Genomic DNA, 20,550 nt, shown 5'->3' on the forward strand with positions numbered 1-20,550 from the left:
TATATATATATTATATATAGGCGGATTAGGATTTACATGATTTGAGGCAGGTCAAGATCGGCGGTCGGTTACGCCGGCGTATAATCGATACATGTATATGGTAGTAGGCGAGAGAGTGCGGGCATAGGCTTCTCTTCCATTCATACTTAAGCGGCGATGGTTATGAACGGGCGCGCACATTATGTAATGCATCGCCGGCAAGAGGTCTTTTTATATCCTCCGCGTAGCTAAACGCAAAAGAGCGAGCTCTCTTAGCTCTTGAAACTTTCATAATAATGCATATCGACAGGTACTCGATGTGATGCACGGTTCGCTCCTTCTCTTCTCCCTCGTTTGCGACGCGCATCCGTCGGATTTATAGCACAAGCCGCACCTTACATCCGTTTACGCGCGCGCGCGCGCGTGCTTCAGAGAATTTATTCCGTTATAAAATATATGTATATGCCGCGTATTTTGGAAATGACATGAACACACAGCTCTTTCAAACGTTGTATGAATTTTAATGAGACGCCGATATTAATGTGATAGATCAATTTCTATACAATTACCGATACGTTGAAAGAAACAATCCGTGTATGTATCGTCAAAATAATACATATAGAGTTTCTCAGGTGCACTACTCCAAGGCATAAAAGTTAAAAATGCTATCATAATAAAATCATTTATTGATTGTACCAATACTAACTGACTCACACATATATCCAACAGTTCTAAAAATGATTAGAATCGGAATTATCGTTATCCGATTTTTTTTCCATTTCTCTTAAGAAGCTGAAAAACGTACAAAGTAACGCAAAAGAAGAAAGAGATATCTCCCAAGATACGCGGGCAACACCTGCTCTCACCATAGATTCCCTGTTGCGTTAAATCAGAAATAATTAACCCATTTCTCTTAAAAAGCTGAAAAACATACAAAGTAACGCAAAAGAAGAAAGAGATATCTCCCAAGATACGCGGGCAACACCTGCTCTCACCATAGATTCCCTGTTGCGTTAAATCAGAAATAATTAACCGCGAGATATCGGCGAACGCGCGCGCGTCTTCTCGGGTGCGACGATCGCACCAACTGTCGTTCTTCGCTCGCACCAAGTCGCATCAATCCGGCTCTTACATGCAGATGCACGATTATTGCGCAGCCACACTTCATCAGCTGCCATCGATGCAGTGCGACGCAATATACGTGTTCTCCCGGCCGGAGCCCGGTGATCGCGTTATTAATGAATTCTGCAGTTCGGATCGACTGCGGCCAAAGCGAGAGAGAGAGAGAGAGAGAGAGAGAGAGGGGAGGTGCGCGAGTCGAAGCGAGCGAGACGAGGAACCGATCGCCTCGATGCAATCGGTTGCGCCGAACGAGTTTTGAACGGGATGGAAGAATAGGTGGCATGTAATATACGACGACGTTTATATTAATGAGAAATGTGCCTCCGGGAGGAGACACGTTGCCCTCTCCTTCCTTCGAGGCCGCCAATCATCGAGGTCGGCAACCGACGACTGACCAACCGTCTTTTATTGTTGTTATTATCAATGCGTCGGTCTTTCCGTCCGCGACCCGTTATATCAATGTCGAGCAATCGTCGATTGTTAGAAACGGCCGGTAGTTAACGGTCTTGCCGCCGGGATCGGCGCGAGCACGAGAATGATTTAGGCTGCTCCGACTGCCCTCGCGGCGACGCAATCTAAATTACGACAAAGGAGAGAGAATTCTTGCGCTAGGCGATTTGATTGTTTAAGAGTTGCGATTGCTTACGTTGAGACAAATATTTCCCCTTCAATGCGCCGTTCGCAAAAATGTCAATCCAACGACAGTTTATTATATGATAAATTGCATTATACGAGTAATTTACACCGGCAGAAGTGTATAATGAAATAATAAATCATTCGCGCTCGATGACAACTGCAAATCTGCATAGAAAATGAGGCCCCCACTGGAAAGTAATAACTATGCAGTTTCAGACTTGTTGTCATTGTATATAACTGCATTGGCGTCGTGGATGCGGACTCGCGCGCAAACGTTTCCTCCTACATTATCTTATCCTATGAAAATTGCGCGGAAATTTGCAACCGCCTCTGAATATGTTAAAATAGCCGCGAGATCGATTACAATTATTGATAGTCGTACGTCGGTTACACTCGAAATTATGAAATCCACGGATCGTATCTGATCGCCGATGCGTGGAAGCGGGTTAATTGGAATCGTATTCGCAAAGTCGACGCGGAATCGATCATACCGGTCCGATGCATAGACCGGTCGGTCGCCGGCTCTGTCCGCTGCTAATCGATAAAATTATGACGAATGGCACCTCGTGACGAGGCTTCAAGACGTCGGCAGGGTCTCTCGTCGTCGAGGAATTGGGTTACACGGTCGATGAGTCGATCGTCGGAGCTACGGAACGATCGATCGCCGCGTCGTAAACTCGAGTGATCGCTCTCCCAACAACTCATCGATTGGAAAAAAAAAAAATTCAAGACAAAAGCACCGCAAAGTGCCGCAACACAATAAAGATTTATAGACGCGCCATGTGTCCATTTTTTAAATATTTCAATGGATTGTGCGACCATCATCTTGATTGTAAGTGATTAATTTATACAGACCTGACGTTACGCTTACTACAAGTTGAAATATGCTACTCGGTTTGCGCTCTTTTGCTTATCACTGAATAAAAATCTAACACCGTACAGGGGAATCGAAATGTTCATTTTAAAGTATAATATCGACGTTATGTTATATTTTAAAAAATGTCAAGTGCTTTATATTATCTGTTTTATGCTAAATTACTTTACAAAGAAATTATTCGATTCTTTTTGATATCAAGTTACAATACTTTTTGATATCAAGTTACAAAACTTTAAAGACTTTATAAGAAAGGTAAAGAGAGAGACTGTTGCGCGAAAGTAAGCAGTTTAGCTCATGTCTATGAAAGATAATGTAAAAATAGGCAAATGTCGAAAATGTGTTGAAAATAAGAAGAAAGAGCAAATGATCCGTTTAATTAAAACGCGCAGTAATTATCTGTCGGAACACTTTGATAACGATCGGGCGGAATGGTGATTTTATTATATATGATTGCATTGTGTCGCATGGCTGCACCAAGTTATTTCGTGTTGAAAAGGCGAGTTGAAGGTGACAATAATATCACCTGGAATTATTATCGGCGCCGCAGTAACGGGGGCGAGGTCCGCGCGGTACAATGTTCGTCAATCGATCGATCCTGCCCGCCTATCAATCAACCTTGTCAAAAATAATCGATCGACGTGACAATTCGAAGCTGACTCGCCTGGTGCCGGCGAACCAGAGCAAACACCAAAGTAACCAATCAATCAAGCCAGACCGGTCACGCGTTTTCGTTCGACTACGTAATAGAACGAGTCACAAATATACAGGGTGACACGTTTGTATTTAATATACTGCATGAGCCGCGCGCACGATACGTCAAGTGATTTTTTTAAATTATATCTCAAACTGTTGATTTACTACTGTATATACATTAGTATTACAGATTAATAATTGTGATATTATGTATGTAATTCATTCTTGTACGTTTTATTGAAATGTATATAATATCTTTAATATTAGGTTAAGATATTGATTTATTCAGAGATGAGACAGATATTTTTGTCAGTACTAGATCAAAATTACAATGCATCTATGTCATATTATAATCTATATGAATTTGAAAATCATAGTAAGCTTTCAAATGTATGTTCCATTCTAGACCTTTATATCTATCCTAGATCTTTATTTTAGATATCGCATGGAAAGTTAATTGTGTGAGAGTGTCTGATTATATAGTAAATTCTAAAATTATACACAATTATAAGAAATCAAATAATTTTTCCAGTTTAAGAAACACTAAATATTTCTATCAAAAAAAAAAAAAATTATATCCATATAATAATATTAATTGCAATATTACAGAATTAAATTAATTCCATTGTATAGAAATATTTAAAAAACGAAGCTTAAAAAAATCAATAAAATTAGCACAAACTTATTGATAGAAAGAGAGAAGTTATCTTCACAAACACACACACACACACACACACATTTTTCTAAAATATTCAATGAAAGAACCCGAGTGTATATCATGTCTCACACATATCCCTCATATATTAAAATACTTGAATCAATAGGAAAGACTATAAACAATGCATCTAAAACATATAATTTAAACGAATAAATACAATACTTTATGTCGAAACGGAAATGACATCATCAAGTGGACTCACTTTACGATGTAATATACAATACAAATACGTACAATCGATTGGAGTAGAAGAGCGCAAAGAAAGACATAACTCAATAGAGGGATGCGGCGACAACCTACGCTCACGCGTACTTGGCGCGTTTCCCTAAACCCACGAGCTCATTACAACCTGTCTTGCGGAAAGGACAATCGCTTCTCGCGGTGTCGTCAGTTCCACCCAGACGACGTCGTCTGCGTCGTTGTCGTTGTTATCGGCGTCGTGCTCAGGTGAGATCCGCGTCCTCGGAAGGCAATGCCCCGCCACCTCCCGCCACGAAACTTCCCACACGTGCACGTCGCGTCGCCGTGTAGTGATTCACCGGCTTACACGCGACTCCGGTACCGTTACACGTGTGTAGGCACACCGGGCTACACGTGTGCGCTTCGCTGGAAGCGCGCCGGCATGATCCGGTCGAGGCGGTGGCGTCGGCGTTGCCGCAACATGTATGCACACTCGTCTACAGTGTCAGCCGAAAGTCTCGGATCGGCACATGAGCACTCGCGAGAGATAAAATCAAGTGTTCGATGCGGGATCTGTTATGATTTCTGTCATGTATCTATATAGATATGCGATACATTTTTTCTACAGCTTTTTATTTTGTATTTTAAATTGTTTCTTTTATACATAACATAGTTGATGTACAAAAATTTGTTTCATTCTCCTTTGTTTTTTCAATGAAAATAATTTTTCAATTTTAAACGATTTGGAAAAAAAAGAGAAGGCAAACACGAAATCTTAATTTTCCGATTCAATTCCTTCCGCAAGTACGTGATATGAAAATTTAATACGCCTCCCAATATCTGTCTCATAATGTTCCTCGCGACTAATCTCTAATTTTTGACTGATACTGTACATAGTAGCTCGAGACATTTCGCCACGTCGCTGCGAGAGAGATCCTAGATTCTCCTCAGAATACCGTCCGTCATATGGAAGCGAGAGGGAGCGAGAGAAAGAGAGAGAGAGAGAGAGAGAATATTGTGTGCATACGTGTGTGTGTGATCTATGCGTTATGGGCTGCACTCGCGGCATCATATACGCTGTTGCTGACATAATGCGCGCAATTATTATCCAATGTTATCAGCGGGCTTCCCTATTCGTGCCTGTATACGTGTAAGATACAAGATGCTATACTGTCGCGTACAACATTCACCGCAGGGAAAAGTGTGAATGAGTACGCCGCATCGTCTCTATGACGTTTTATGAGCGCAATTACCATATCGGTGTTGCACGGGATAATCACGTGTACTCGGAGCCGGTTGATCTTTCAGTAATCGTTAACACTGCCGTCAATAACCGATCGATAAATCCGCAATAATCGCTGACGAGGATCGCCAAGTGTCGAACGTAGTTTCATGATGTCATACTTCTAATTGTAAGATAAATTGAATTATATCAATTAATATATAAAAAGGAAAAAAAAAAATACCGAATATTAATTTCATATTTTTAGAATTATTAACTTTTGCTTCAAAATATTCTGAAAAACTATTTATATTTTCTAGAGTGCTATGCAAATGCTTGCATGTCCAAGTATTTTATCATAATAATATAAAACGGTATGAAAGAACAGCATCTCTAATTTTGTTCCCATGTTATAATTCCTTTCGCTTAACATTCCACTTACATAGTATAGAATCATTTATCGTGCTTAATGCGCAACGAGCGCATAAACCGTGTCATATCTACTCATTTCGTATAAGGAACAGGTGGATATAATTCCACGCGTAAAGATTGAGTCATCAACGTATAGACATATTAAAGAAGCGAAAAAGCCTTATGATATATGAGATATCAAATATGTTTTGCGCAAAATACTTAACATTTTATTTATGTTGTCGGAATATATATTAAAATTTATAGCTCGTTTATTTCTCGATAAAAATGACAATGCGATTTTCAGATAACTCAAGAATGCCGCGTCGTGATTTTAGTATAGCCATCGACCAAAATTAAGGAAAATAACGATGGAAGAGACTACATAAGCGCGCGCGTTCAGCACACAGATGATTTATAACAGTCAGCGTAAGAGACACGGGCAGCGTTGCGTTGGCAACGCAATTCCCCGCTCTCGCATAGCGAAACACTTCTGTCATGCGAAATCTGGAAGGCAGTGATGTGAGTAATCTAGTGAGTGATTCACGGAGGAATTTTTCCTACTGCGTTGACTCTAGGTTTACCGTCCATCATGAAGGTACGCGCAAAGTATATGTCAAGATGGTTTTTTTAATCTTTTTAAAAATTAAAGATAGTCAGAAAAAGAGTGTATTTTTTTTTCTTATAATTTTAAATTTTCTGCAACATGATACTGATAATGTTAAGTTCTTCTGCAACATGATACTCATACGTATGATTCGAGAAGAGAGGGAGAGAATAGAGAGTGACCGGATGGACACTCAGCTCCTGACATTCATAATTCACTGTTAATTACTTAATAAGTTCATTCTTAATTAATAAGACTATTGTGTCGCTGCCGCGATGGTATTAATGTATTTATGTTCACGCGAGTATATATAATAGAGCTGCTAATCTCGTTTTCGAATATTCAAGTCTTTTAAGCAATTTTTCCTTTGCAGACAGTCGAGACAAGCTGTGACAAAGAAGAAAATAATGTTATCTGAGCGCATGCTTACATCAACGAGCTTGAAAATGTTGGGCTTATATGAATAACGACAGAGTTGTAATGATTATCGATAGAATTCTAGCTAATCGAAATAAAAATGTAATCGATAGTATAGTAAAAATCGCATTAGCAATTTCAAATAGCAATTTCTTCAACAAATGACATGATATACGATTGTCACGCTACAAAATCTCGAATTGATGATACTCTTAAATCTAGATATTTCCGAGTCTCAACTAGAGCGACTACCAAACAATTTTACTAACTCGGCAGGACGTCAAGAGGTAGCGCGTCGAAATAACTAAGGAAGACTTATGTCAAATAAGTTACGTAAGATATGGACAAGCAATTATACGAGAGCGTGACAAATATACGAAACAAATGCATGTAAATTTTCGATTGAAAAAGAAATAGCAACTTTTAGCCAGCGAAAGCGCAATAAAGAGAGACAAAAGAGAGAAAACCGCCGGAAACACGACGTCTATTAAGCTCGCACAACCAAAATCGACTGGAACAATAAAATTGGGACTTGAACAACAAAAGAGCACTAAATTTATGTATAAGTTTTGTTCGATTTTGCTAAAGTGGCTGTGTAGACGTGGAAACGCGACCGGTAGTAGGCACCAGTTTTATGTAAATACCTGTGTAGCAAATAAGTTACGACCTGAGCCTGTCAACTTGGCGGCTCTTTGGATCAACGTGACATTCTATATACTACAGCTACCTTACTATATCAAGTGTTTCTGCACGTAAGGTGCAGTCGATTTCTCCCAAAACTTGCCGAATTTGCAAAACATAAATAGAAAAGAATACAAACACGATATCCGTTATTTCGTTGCTTGCCATTTATCTCACGCTAATCAATCGCCTCTCTCTCTCTCTCTCTCTCTCTCTCGCTGCTTTTAACTCATAAAAATTAAAATCGCTTAAAGATCTAATTGGAAACTTATAATTGTGGAAAAATTTAAAATATATTATTGTATTATTAAAGTTCGCAGTATGTATGTATATATATGTATGTATGTATATATATCAGGTCTACCGGAAAGTTCTGTCCGTTTTTGGAATAAAACAAAATACAAATTTTTATTACCGTCAATAAACTTTATTAAATAATGTAATTGCCATTATTATTAATGATTTCTTGCCAGCGTGAGGGCAATTTGTATATCCCATTTTCGAAAAATGTTTTATCTTTTGATGCGAACCAGTGCTTGTTTGATATCTTGTTCCTTTTTGAATTTTTTGCCCCTCAAAAAATTTTGTAAGGACAAAAACAAGTGATAGTCGGAGGGTGCTAAGTCCGGGGAATATGGTGGATGCGACAGAATTTCCCAGCCTAGTTCTGCACTTTTTTGACGAGTCCCCAAAGCAGCATGTGGGCCTGGCATTATCATGATGCAGTATGATGTTCTTCCTATTGGACATCGCCGGCCTCTTTTCTTGGACTGCTGTATTTAAATTATCCAGTTGCTGACAATACTTCTCCGAATAATGGCAATTACATTATTTAATAAAGTTTATTGACGGTAATAAAAATTTGTATTTTGTTTTATTCCAAAAACGGACAGAACTTTCCGGTAGACCTAATATATATATTGTGAATTACACATGTTTGAATAGAATCAGAAGTAATCTGTCAAAGAGAGAAAATCATTTATCGAATTGATATCGCGATTTAACGAGAAGCAAAAAATATCATGAATGAATCATTCTCGCATATCACCACAACTGGAGATTATCAAGAGTACAATGTGTTTTAATGCGTTTGAGATATGACATCATAGCTTACCAATTTATTTGCAAGGAGCTTATATATACGTACGCATTCACGCTTATACATACGTACGTATTCATTTCTATAGTTCTGTAACTTAAGAAGTCAATATCTCTTGAACGAAGCGTGCATATTTTCAAAGGAAAATCATTTTTCTTTTGAGGTCCTAAATTTATATTTCAAGTTTGGCCATTTAACCCGGGAGCACCCTATATAATAAAAAATATTTTATAGTCCAAAGTTTATACAAAGTTCCATAAACGTATAGGAACTGTTAATTACTAGAAAATCTGTTTATTTACATACACATTATTAAAAATCTAATAAAACATCTATAAATGCAGAGAGAGGGGAACAAGAAGTAATCTGTCAAAGAGAGAAAATCATTTATCGAATTGATATCGCGATTTAACGAGAAGCAAAATATCTGAATGAATCATTCTCGCATATCACCACAACTGGAGATTATCAAGAGTACAATGTGTTTTAATGCGTTTGAGATATGACATCATAGCTTACCAATTTATTTGCAAGGAGCTTATATATACGTACGCATTCACGCTTATACATACGTACGTATTCATTTCTATAGTTCTGTAACTTAAGAAGTCAATATCTCTTGAACGAAGCGTGCATATTTTCAAAGGAAAATCATTTTTCTTTTGAGGTCCTAAATTTATATTTCAAGTTTGGCCATTTAACCCGGGAGCACCCTATATAATAAAAAATATTTTATAGTCCAAAGTTTATACAAAGTTCCATAAACGTATAGGAACTGTTAATTACTAGAAAATCTGTTTATTTACATACACATTATTAAAAATCTAATAAAACATCTATAAATGCAGAGAGAGGGGAACAATTCTCCTCTCGTGTTTCCCAGAAATATTATGTTTCGCGAGCTTCGGGCAATATAGGAACACGGTGACGCGCCGCGCTCCCATCCGGATTAAACGATAGACCACGAGGGACAAATAAAAATTAAACACCATTAAGTTACACGGAAAATTCGCGCGTTCATCGACAAGTAATAAAATTAATATTGAATTATTGGGAGGGGCGGGAGAGAGCGTAAAAGGGAAGAGAAGCGTGGAGGGGGGAAGGCAGCTTTTCAGTTTGCCGTCGACGCATTGTTTTTCGACGAATGTACCATTGTGCGGTTGGGCTCGTTATCGATAATTAAAAATTGTCAAATGCACTTTGGCCGCACGGTGCGGCGCATCACAGCCGGCGCGGAGCTCAGCTGGAAGTAGCCTGGGGGTTACCGCGGGGTACTCACCGGAGGGCGAAGGGGATGAGGTCGATTCTGGCCTGGTGTGTACAGTTGCGCAATCATTAGCCAGTGTATTATTACTCGCACGGATATTAATTGATTTTGAAAATACAATTTTCTGTGCGAATGATCAAAACGCGCTGCCGCCTGCTACTTCGATCCCGTCCTGACCGCGTTATGCCTCGCTCGCTGTGTGCCTACATCATCAGCATGCCTCTAGCGTTTGCTTTCCCGTTTAGATCGGCCTCGCATACGATCCTCTGAATCGCCCCGACCGAGGGTGCTCTAACGAACGGACCGTATGAAATGGAAAACAAGCCTTCGATATTTTCGACGACAATGGAAAAAGGCAAAATGTTGCGCATAAAAATAATAATATTTGCAAGCAAACTTGCAATCACAATATTATTTATCGCGATTACAGGAGAGAAAAAATTATCAATTTTAGATAAAAAATGAATAAGCATTTAAATGTTTATAATTATACTTTTGTAAGTAAAATCGCAAGCGTAACATTTAAAGCAACTGGCTTAATCATAAAACAGAAGCTAACAAAATTAACAATAGCAGCAATAGGCTCAGGATAAGAACAATTAAGGGGGAAATTGGCAGATAAGAGTCAAGGGGCGGGGTATCGGTGCACGAACTTATTATTGTTAAGTTTTATTAACTAAAAATGTACGTTTCGGGGCGTTTTGTGATCCATCTTCAGCATGGAAATAAATATATAAAGATTAGATTGGAATTTTAAAACTTGACATACACAACATTTGCAGTTGCAGTCAAATTTCAAATTAAAATTAATAATCAAAAAGGAGGCTCACTAAAATCCGCGTGGAATCTGTACAAATAAGCGAACAACGTCCGAATGCCATCGTCACACGTATATCGTCGGTAGTTTACAATATAATGATGATTAATATTGACATGGTTGGTACGGTCATAAAAACAACGGTCATAAAGATAGATAAACAAAGGTTGAAAAACAAAAATAATGAGAGAAAGGCTAATGAGGCAAATTTAGTTAATCTTTACATTCAATTCAAACTTTGAAATCGAATTCAAATTTAAGTTTCTCAATCGATCAATTGAAAAATTTTTCTTTTTGATTGTTAGTTTTAATTTGAAATTTGATTGCAACAAGACAGACCAAAAAACGGTCTGAAACGTAAATTTTTAAACTGCATATTAGTTAATAAACAATAATAAGTTCGCGTATCGATATCCGCGCCTTGTTATCTGCCAGTTTCCAATTTGTGATTGTTCTAACAAAATTAAATCAAACACAAGTTTTTTTACACATACATATATTCACACATAATCATACATAATCATAAGAAGATAATCAATTGTAAATCAATCAAGAAATTAATATTTTTCTAATACATGGATACGGAGTTTAAAAATAAAAAAGCAGAGTTAATATATAAAATTCGATTATCTCGGGTGAATGGAAAATCCACGAATGAAGAGTAAGAGGGTAAGAGGTAACATCGTGAAAAATCTGACGGCGGTGAAGGTGAGAACCGCGTGTAAATCAAAAGCGTTTTATTAGCCCCCTCCCATTTTATTCAGATTATCACGGCGAGAGTCGAGCCGACTGCACTTTTCATTCGGCGCCGGAGTGCGCGGCAAAAACAGAATCGTCAGATCGAAAGGTGCACATTGATTGTAATTCGAAGTGCAGCGATAACCTTTTGCGGCCATTCGTCGTGTGGCGCGATTGCACACACGCGCAATCGGTGCGTGAAAATGGAAATCGAGCGAAATGGATTCGTTCGCTCAGAAAAAGCGCGTGTGAGGAAGGACGAGGAAGGGATGCGAAAGAGGGGTACAGCGGTGTGTTTGCGCGAGCGATAGAGACGCAGTGTTATCGGCGCAACGCCGGTCGCGCCAAATTAGCGCCAGCACGATTAGCTAATATTTTTTATCGCGTCCGCCGAGGGTGACGCACATTTTGAATTCATTTTTCTCCATGATGTATGCATGCGACGAAACGGATTCCTCGTTCGTCAAGGGAAGTTTTAATGACGCTTGTGCTACAAACGTTTTAACCAATTCCGTTAACCAGACGGTTTTAATTTGAGATGTTTGAACCGAGATACACAATAAATCTGATCCCTTTTTGAAATTTTAGTCAAAATGTAATAGGCGAGCGCATCTTTCCGATTAAATGCAACTGACGTTGTTAAGCGCATGGAACTATCAAAGATGACCCGTATCACCAAGACTTGACCTTTCATTATGCTTATATTAGCAAATACTGAAAGGAGATGTACCTTGAAGGTATACGTATGCGCGCACGCTCGTACTCATTGAAACGTTATGTACAAAGTCAACGCTGGTTTATAACTAGCAATCTCGTTTGGCAATAATCTTATCTTTCTTCCCAGAACCCCTTTCGACAGATATTCCTTACGATGAGACCTTTACGATTGGTAAATGCACGCATAAGGTATATCTATGCCGTGTCGGCGCTTTGAGCTGCACGCACAAACTGGACGAATGGGAATATTTACTAATTAATTTTATCGATAAACCTGATCTTTCCTTCTCTTTCTCTTCATTTTCACCTTCATATCTTTTCATATCTACCCAAAGTATTGCGAGTTTCCTTCGAAATAGCGATAATTGAGGAGAAACTATACTCGAAAGTTACTTATTATTAGTTGTCGCTTCATCATTCTGTTAGAGGAAACGAAGGGCAAGAGATGCAGGACGAACAAATCTATCGTATTTCAGGAAATCGCAATTTCTGATAAACTTTATAAAGTCTGCTTAAACAATAACGAACAAACTCCGACATTTCTTCAAGTCGATATGAAAGTAAACGAGATTCTTCTACATAAACAATAGAATTTAAATGATCAAATGAATAATAATATTATTATTATCCAACTTTTTTTTTTTTTTTTGAAACGCACACTTATATTATCAAATAAAATCAAAACTATCTCAAACGCATTGACAAATTCTCTATACATCTTTGTAAAGCACAAATATTCTCCTATTTTCATTCTTCATAGCCATTCATAATAAAGTCATAAAGTTATAGATTTGCTTGGCAGAGTAACGAGCTGAGAAGCAAAGATGAGGAAAAGCGGACGAAAAGCGAAAAGGAGAGATCGCGAGAGACGAGTGGAAGAGAGAAACGGCTAGCCCCCGAAGGCCCGAATATCGATCTCATACATAATTAAATACCAACCCGGCAAAGCATCACAAAGAGAGCTTACTTCAGCTTTGATCTGCTGACAGACGGGCCCCGTCATCGCGGACTTCAATAGGCGGTACTGGATCGCGGGGGTGTGCTATTGACATGTATGTGTGTGTGTGTGTGTGTGTTTTTCCCGCGCGTGTGTATCCAGCAGCCTGTGTTTCACACACACACACACACACCAACACGACGAAGCCTGTTTACGGATCCGCACATTCGCGACGTTCGCGTCCTCGTTAGCGTATCTACACGTGTCGGTGCACACTTATATGTACTCGAGAAAACTACTCCCCTTTTGCATTTCGCATTAGCTATCTGAAAGCTGTACGCTTATACTAACGAATAGCGTTGGAGAATTCATCGATATGGTAAGGAGAAACGGAAAAAGCAGCGATTGGAAACTGTTTCAAGCAAGAAATATAGCATGAAGATTCGCAGAAATTAAATGCAAACATGCTGCAGTACATGAATTACAATATAGTATAATATTCGTACATGAATTAGCATGGCTTAATACAAAATATTCAAGACTCGAGATTTTCATTAAAAAAATGATTTTATATAAACATCTTTTGACAAAAAATTTTACATAGACATTAAACATAACATTAAAAACATTGCAAATTTTCAAAGCTATATATGTATACTAGCGTAATAAACAAAATATTTTTTGCATCGAAACTTTTGAAGCGAACATCGCTCCAAGTTTCTGTTTATAGAGAAAATATTTATGAACGTACACAAAATAAATGTTATATATATTGTATAATGCGACTTTAATAATTACAAGCGAAGCACATCCGATAATCGACCTGCAATGTAAATGAAACGTACAGCTTTTTTCACACTCTTGCAACGAACAGTTTTAATAATATCTATTAACTGATCATTTGCATATACGTGTGTCTCATTAACCTTTCATAATGTGCCGCGTCAGCTCCGCGCGGGAAACTTCCTTTATTTGCATTCAAAATCTTGCAGATGTACTTCAAAGAGACCTTTTAACCCGGCGACATTGGCAGGTGAGCTTACAACGGTTTTATTATTAATCCGTTCACGAGAAATAAGGGGAACAAGCTCAGTACAACTCGACGAACATCCTGACGGGTCTTCATGGATGGATAGACGAGTTGACAAGCAAATAACTACAGGAGAAGGGAACGGGAAGGTACGCGCGTGCTTTGATCCTTCTATATATATATATTCTTCATCCTTCTTACGCTCCTTTTCTCTGATGCGAGTCGCATTCTTAAAAATCGGAAAGTATCTTTTTTATCTAAAGGACAGAACCATTACGTCAGGTCTAAGTAGATCTGTCAATTCAGAGATTGACCAAATCATTGTTTTAGCAGACTATCTATCGATTTATGCAAGATTAAGTTTAACACAAATCAGGATAAATTAGTAATTATCACGTAATTATTATATCAAAAATATAATTATCTATCTCCCCCCTCTCTTTCTCTCTATTTGCAACATATTACAATACTTATAAAATTAATTCAAGAATAATTTATATATAACTTTGTTTCAGGAAAAAAATTGAGAAATTATACATAAACATCGTTAATAAAGAAAATTCGTAACAATTCTAGATTGATAAAAGCGACAATACGTATGTACCGTAAGCGTGAAAAAGAAAAAAAATAAATTCATTCGCAATAGAGTGTCTCAATTATCTCCTTTGCGGCATGCTTGTGATTCGAGTGCGAGCAAAATAGGAGCGATGACAGGAACAGATATTTCTTTAGCCGCGATATTATTACCGACCGTCCCCGGCCGTGTTAAATTATAACGATGGCATCTCGATGGAGTCTGTGTCTCACGGTAAAAAGAAAACATATACGATAATTACCTTCGATCCACGCTGTTATCCGCCGACACATAAAAGCGGAATCTTAATCCTCCCATCATTACGCTTACGAAACTGACTCATAAATCAACAGAGTCGTAGCATTCCCTATCGCGAATGCGGACGAACGTGATGCAACGCGATTCTTGGTGGAAGAAGAACGACTACGCGCAGACGTGAATTTACGACGACGACAAATTTTCACTGTGCATTCTCGCGCGAATCGATTGCTGTTTCGCGATTAAACAACAATTTGTCGAAATTCACGAGGGCCGAATAAAGTAAGTATAAGTCGACTAATATAATGTAAACTAAAAGAAAAAATACTAGATACCGGGTGCCGAGAAAGCAGCTTTTTGAATGAAAAAACTTCGTTCCGTGTTAGACAATCATGTAATTAAAATTGAAAGACTTGATTTCCTGCTCTCGTTTTACTGATTATTTCACAATTTTAATACTGCTATCTATGTTCAATTCAAGCATTTATATCCTTTCGGACGGCTCTGTCGATCGCAATTGTCGAAAAAGTCGCAAACACATTTATATAAATAATAATAAATTAATAATTTTATGAATTAGGAGATGAATTGAATTTGCAAGAAATAAATAAACGATATTTATGGTAAAATCTCTTTGTGTGTGTTTCCCATGAATTCGTAATGACTCGTCATACGTACACTCGGAGGCGTCTCATGATGACATGATTTAATCGTTGTCCGATGATGTCATGTCCGCTTCATTTTAAGTCCACGAATTTTAAGTTGTATGACCAATGGAAAATAAATTTGTCTATACATATATATACATATATGTATATAAATTTATATACATATCCATATATTTGTAAATCAATAATCCATATATTTGCGAAATTTCTATATATATATGAATTCCATATCTGGTCGTTCTCATTCTAATTCATAGAGTCAATTTTCAATATCCGTTTGCGAGAAAGTTGGTTAATTGTTTAAGTGTACGTCTGTTAAAAACTTATTTAATTAATGACGAGAGACACGCGAGGGAATTTATCGTCCCGTACGATGTTTGTCACATTGAATTGTCTCGTAAATATCCAGCAATTGCCACCAAGTGCGTGTGACGCACAATAAAACAGATCGTTTATAACAGGTTAATATAAAAAATTAATAAAACAAAAAAAGCATTAAATTTATAGTACACGTGCATTAAGTATTCCTATAATTTCTTACAACTTTTACTAAGTAAAAAAAAGAAGGTTTAAAAGATTTTACTTTTTACACAGAAAAGTTGCTACTTTTTTATCAATGTAAATCATTGCTATAAAATTTTAATTTAATTTATTTGTATGTCACGAGAATTATTATTTTTAAATATTTGACATTCGCGTAAAAAAAAAAAAAAATTATTATATGATCTATTAATTAAAATTTTATTCGAATAAACATAAATCAAGATTAAAAGTTAAGTAAACATGTGTCAACAAATCTTATCTACAGATGGGATTTTGAAACAATTTCTATGAATTGCTCAATGTGATAACTGTGTAAGCACAGCCTGTCTCACAATATGTGGATGCACATTATGTATGCAATAAACGTCTATATTAACACAAACGCAATATGCGAACACACTTTGCTGAATCCACGCAACTCTAAAGACTTATATGCCCCTTCAGGTGTCCAAGACTAAAATAATAAACTAATTCACGTCAACGTTTATATACAAACGTCAAGCGTAAGTGTAAGCATAGCAGTTAAAATAATACATTATGCAAATGGAGATGTCCCCTTTGTTCTTTACGGTTTCTTAAATTTTTCTAAACACACTACGATTGCGGAAGGAAATGATGACATATACAAAACAAAATCATAATTAAATTTTTGCAATTTATAAAGTTATATTAATCACTTCAAGATATGTCTCCCTTTATATCGATTATCGAATCATCGGCTGATGCAGTAATTAAAAATGAAGCATTCGACTATCCAAATTGACTTCGAGATTACTATCGACAAAAAGAAAAAGCCTAACATTGGATATCTGCACGAATAAATGCGACTCATCGTATGTGGTAGAGCGCACACATGACCGACTCGCAGCGCGTTAATGCACCACTTTTGCAAGGATGAAGCAAGAAGATTGACAGGCCAGCTCTCTCCGATCGTGCTGCCCGCGCCTTATTCGACTCGTTGCATCTCGTTAATTGCATCGTGAACTCTCTCGATTCGAAATAAGGTTAACGATAAAGACGCGACGTCGTGTTCCTTTTGCCGTTCAGGCTTCCGCGCGCGCGTGCGATTCGCGTTCTGCGTTCGTAAAATAAATACTCTCGGTAAAAAAAAAAAACCAGGCCGAACTGTGTCGCTTCGGAATCGAAGGCCGCGGCCTGACGTCACGATGGATCACGATCGAAGTGATCCATCGTTGTACCGCGACGAAAAATCTCTCGTCGATGACGCGGCTTTCAATCCCGTCACCGAGCCGGGACCCACTTCGGATAGCTTCAGTAACGCGGACCTCGTAATTAAAACGCACTGTCAACGCCAGCGTTTACCACATCCATCAGACCGAAGATGGAAAGCGTGTCAAGAAGCAGCTCACCCCCTTCTCCCCCGGCGGGTGGCAAAAGGGTGGAGGTGTCCACTCGAGTGCGCGCCCCCGGAGTACGCTCGCTCAAAAATGCATTTTTTTCAGGCGTGATATTGATGAACTGACAATTAACGCGGATATGGGGTAAACCACACGCAGGGATGCATAGACACGCATATTCTCTTTGATGCACGCTCTGTGTCATCCATGATGCAAGTAGGGAGCAAGAATAATTTTGAAGATGAAAAGTTTTGTATGTGTTGGATGTATAATTAAAGATAAAATCTGGACTGTTCCCATTATTTACGTGCAATATCGATAACTACTAATTATGATTATTTATAGTTTCTTTATTTAGATTATCTATCTTGATTACAAATAATACCTGAATTTGAGAGAGATTATCGATGATGTGCGGTTAAAATTGTGAGTATAGTTGATAAAATTTAACTATATTCATGTTATTTTTTTAAACGTATAGAAATAAAACTTGATAAATAAATCTCGCAAATTAATATCGTTTATTATTACTTTACGTTAATTACTACTTTTCATATAAAATACAATTCAAACAAATGTAAATGTTACCCGTCACTTCTTTATGACAGATTAAACAGGGATTGCAAGCAGTAGTATAGATCTGTTTGAAGAAATTTCTGTTTCGTCTATTATTACGTCAACTTATTTAAGATATACAATTTATGACATATAATCTATGATCTTTATAATATTTCAAATAAAATGATATCCATATAAGAGATGACATCGGAATAAAAAATTAGATTAGATATAGATATTTTCTTTTTAACGTCATGAATCACGCAAGTGTATACGATGTAGAATCCTTCTTAATCTCTATTCTACCCTTTAGATTGAATGGAAAATTTGACAGCAAATGTGACATTCGCGATACTTCTTTTAATCGACACACTTTACATTTTCTGTGTAACGTTTATAATTATATACTGACATTTTACTAATCAAAATTTAACCCAAATCGAAATTAGACCGTCTAGGACATGTCGATAACCTCACATATTGCACATCACGTCACATCGAAGTAATAATATACTTTACAGGATCTAAACACGCCTTTTAATATATGTCACTTGCGCTATAGAAAATCACAGCGTTTTTATCCTAAAAATTCCAAACATATTCTCAGAGATAGCGATAGAGAATACAGAATGTGTACGCGTGTATACGTGGACGAAGCGAGGGAAGGGCACGCGACAGAGAAAATCCGAACCGCGGCACGAGGACACGGCGAAAATAGAATCGCGCGGTGCAATTTAATCCCGCGGACTCCACTTTTGACGCGGCCGGACACATACGCATGATCGAGGTTATTACGACGCGGCGTATTAATTTTCCAAGGGGTAGAAACAATGCCGTTTCGCGGCGGACGAACCTGCGTGCAACCAGGATTACAACACGCGATTCCGCCACCTGCTGCGCGCACTGCACTTTTGTTTATGCAAGCCACGCGCTCGCGCGACGAGACGATCACCGTGCTACGGTGTGATTTTTGTAAAAAGTCGTCCAGTCGCGAGAGTCGAATACTTTCCACTTCCTTACGCGCGACACCTTGCGAAATCTTTCCTCGGCGAAGAGAGATAACGCGGGATTTTCACAGAGAACATTATACTTTCCTAATAACTGTTTACGCGCGAAAATTCGTAAAGCGAGAGCAAGATTATCGATGAAGATTATTGTAGTCTCTATTACGATTGATAATGTACTACTTTATATAATTTGAATCTGAAAACGTAATTTATTAACAAATAAATTTTTTTAAGTTTTTATCGGCATATTGATGACTCTCATTAAAGTGCAAACTTAAATCGCGCATTCTTTTCAAAAAAAAGCTGTTCATTCGTGATATAAAATGCAGAAATTTTTTTTTTGATTTCGCAAAAAATATAAAATTTATTCAAATATTATAGCAAAATATTATATGTATATTAAGCAACTTTTCAGATTTCCTGACACTTGACATTCTAGTTTCCACGATTCGGATTAAACTTTTAAATATGTCTCTTTTTACTATTCACTCGCTAACGATTGAATCGAACTGATTCGCGTGCGCGTGAATAAGTCCTACATAGAGATATTTTCATGATTCTTACAAAGACATTCAAAGGACGAGCATTCACGCACGTTGACGCGCACGATTCACAATAGACTTAAAAACTTTGGAACGTGACACTGGCTACGCAGTATAGCGGAAATACATGAATCACATATCGCACTCACCACGAAGTAGCGATTCTACCGAGCAGGATACGTCGGTCCCGATGTGCCGTCACTGCCGACACCTCAGACGCGCCGATCCTGGACCAGCAGTCACGATAGGGATAACGCGGCGTTGAAACGACGATCATCTGGGCGCACGCTTCGATCGCGAAATCCTCGATATTATATCACCACATCATCCCAACGACGAGCCGCGCATTGTAACACGATAGATATTTAACAGCGCTTCACCATTCACTGAACTTCCTTTCTTTTACGTGGTCCTCCGAGAATCACTTCTCCTCCGCTCGGAACGTTCACTCTCTCTTATGATTTCGCAAAAAATATAAAATTTATTCAAATATTATAGCAAAATATTATATGTATATTAAGCAACTTTTCAGATTTCCTGACACTTGACATTCTAGTTTCCACGATTCGGATTAAACTTTTAAATATGTCTCTTTTTACTATTCACTCGCTAACGATTGAATCGAACTGATTCGCGCGCGCGTGAATAAGTCCTACATAGAGATATTTTCATGATTCTTACAAAGACATTCAAAGGACGAGCATTCACGCACGTTGACGCGCACGATTCACAATAGACTTAAAAACTTTGGAACGTGACACTGGCTACGCAGTATAGCGGAAATACATGAATCACATATCGCACTCACCACGAAGTAGCGATTCTACCGAGCAGGATACGTCGGTCCCGATGTGCCGTCACTGCCGACACCTCAGACGCGCCGATCCTGGACCA

General features: G+C 38.0%; 1 protein-coding gene across 1 annotated transcript in view; it reads right to left on the reverse strand.

Annotated features, from left to right (window-relative positions):
* Positions 1 to 20,109, reverse strand: part of LOC115242927 (protein tiptop) — an 85,198-nt gene extending 65,089 nt beyond the window's left edge. Inside the window, exon 1 of the mRNA XM_029819553.1 lies at positions 19,806 to 20,109. The gene's annotated coding sequence lies outside the window, so the exon portion shown is untranslated. The remainder of the gene's footprint in view (positions 1 to 19,805) is intronic.
* Positions 20,110 to 20,550: the final 441 nt, after the last annotated feature.

The sequence above is a fragment of the Formica exsecta genome, unplaced genomic scaffold, assembly GCF_003651465.1.
Source record: "Formica exsecta isolate Colony F162 unplaced genomic scaffold, ASM365146v1 scaffold66, whole genome shotgun sequence".
NCBI classification, from domain to species: domain Eukaryota; kingdom Metazoa; phylum Arthropoda; class Insecta; order Hymenoptera; family Formicidae; genus Formica; species Formica exsecta.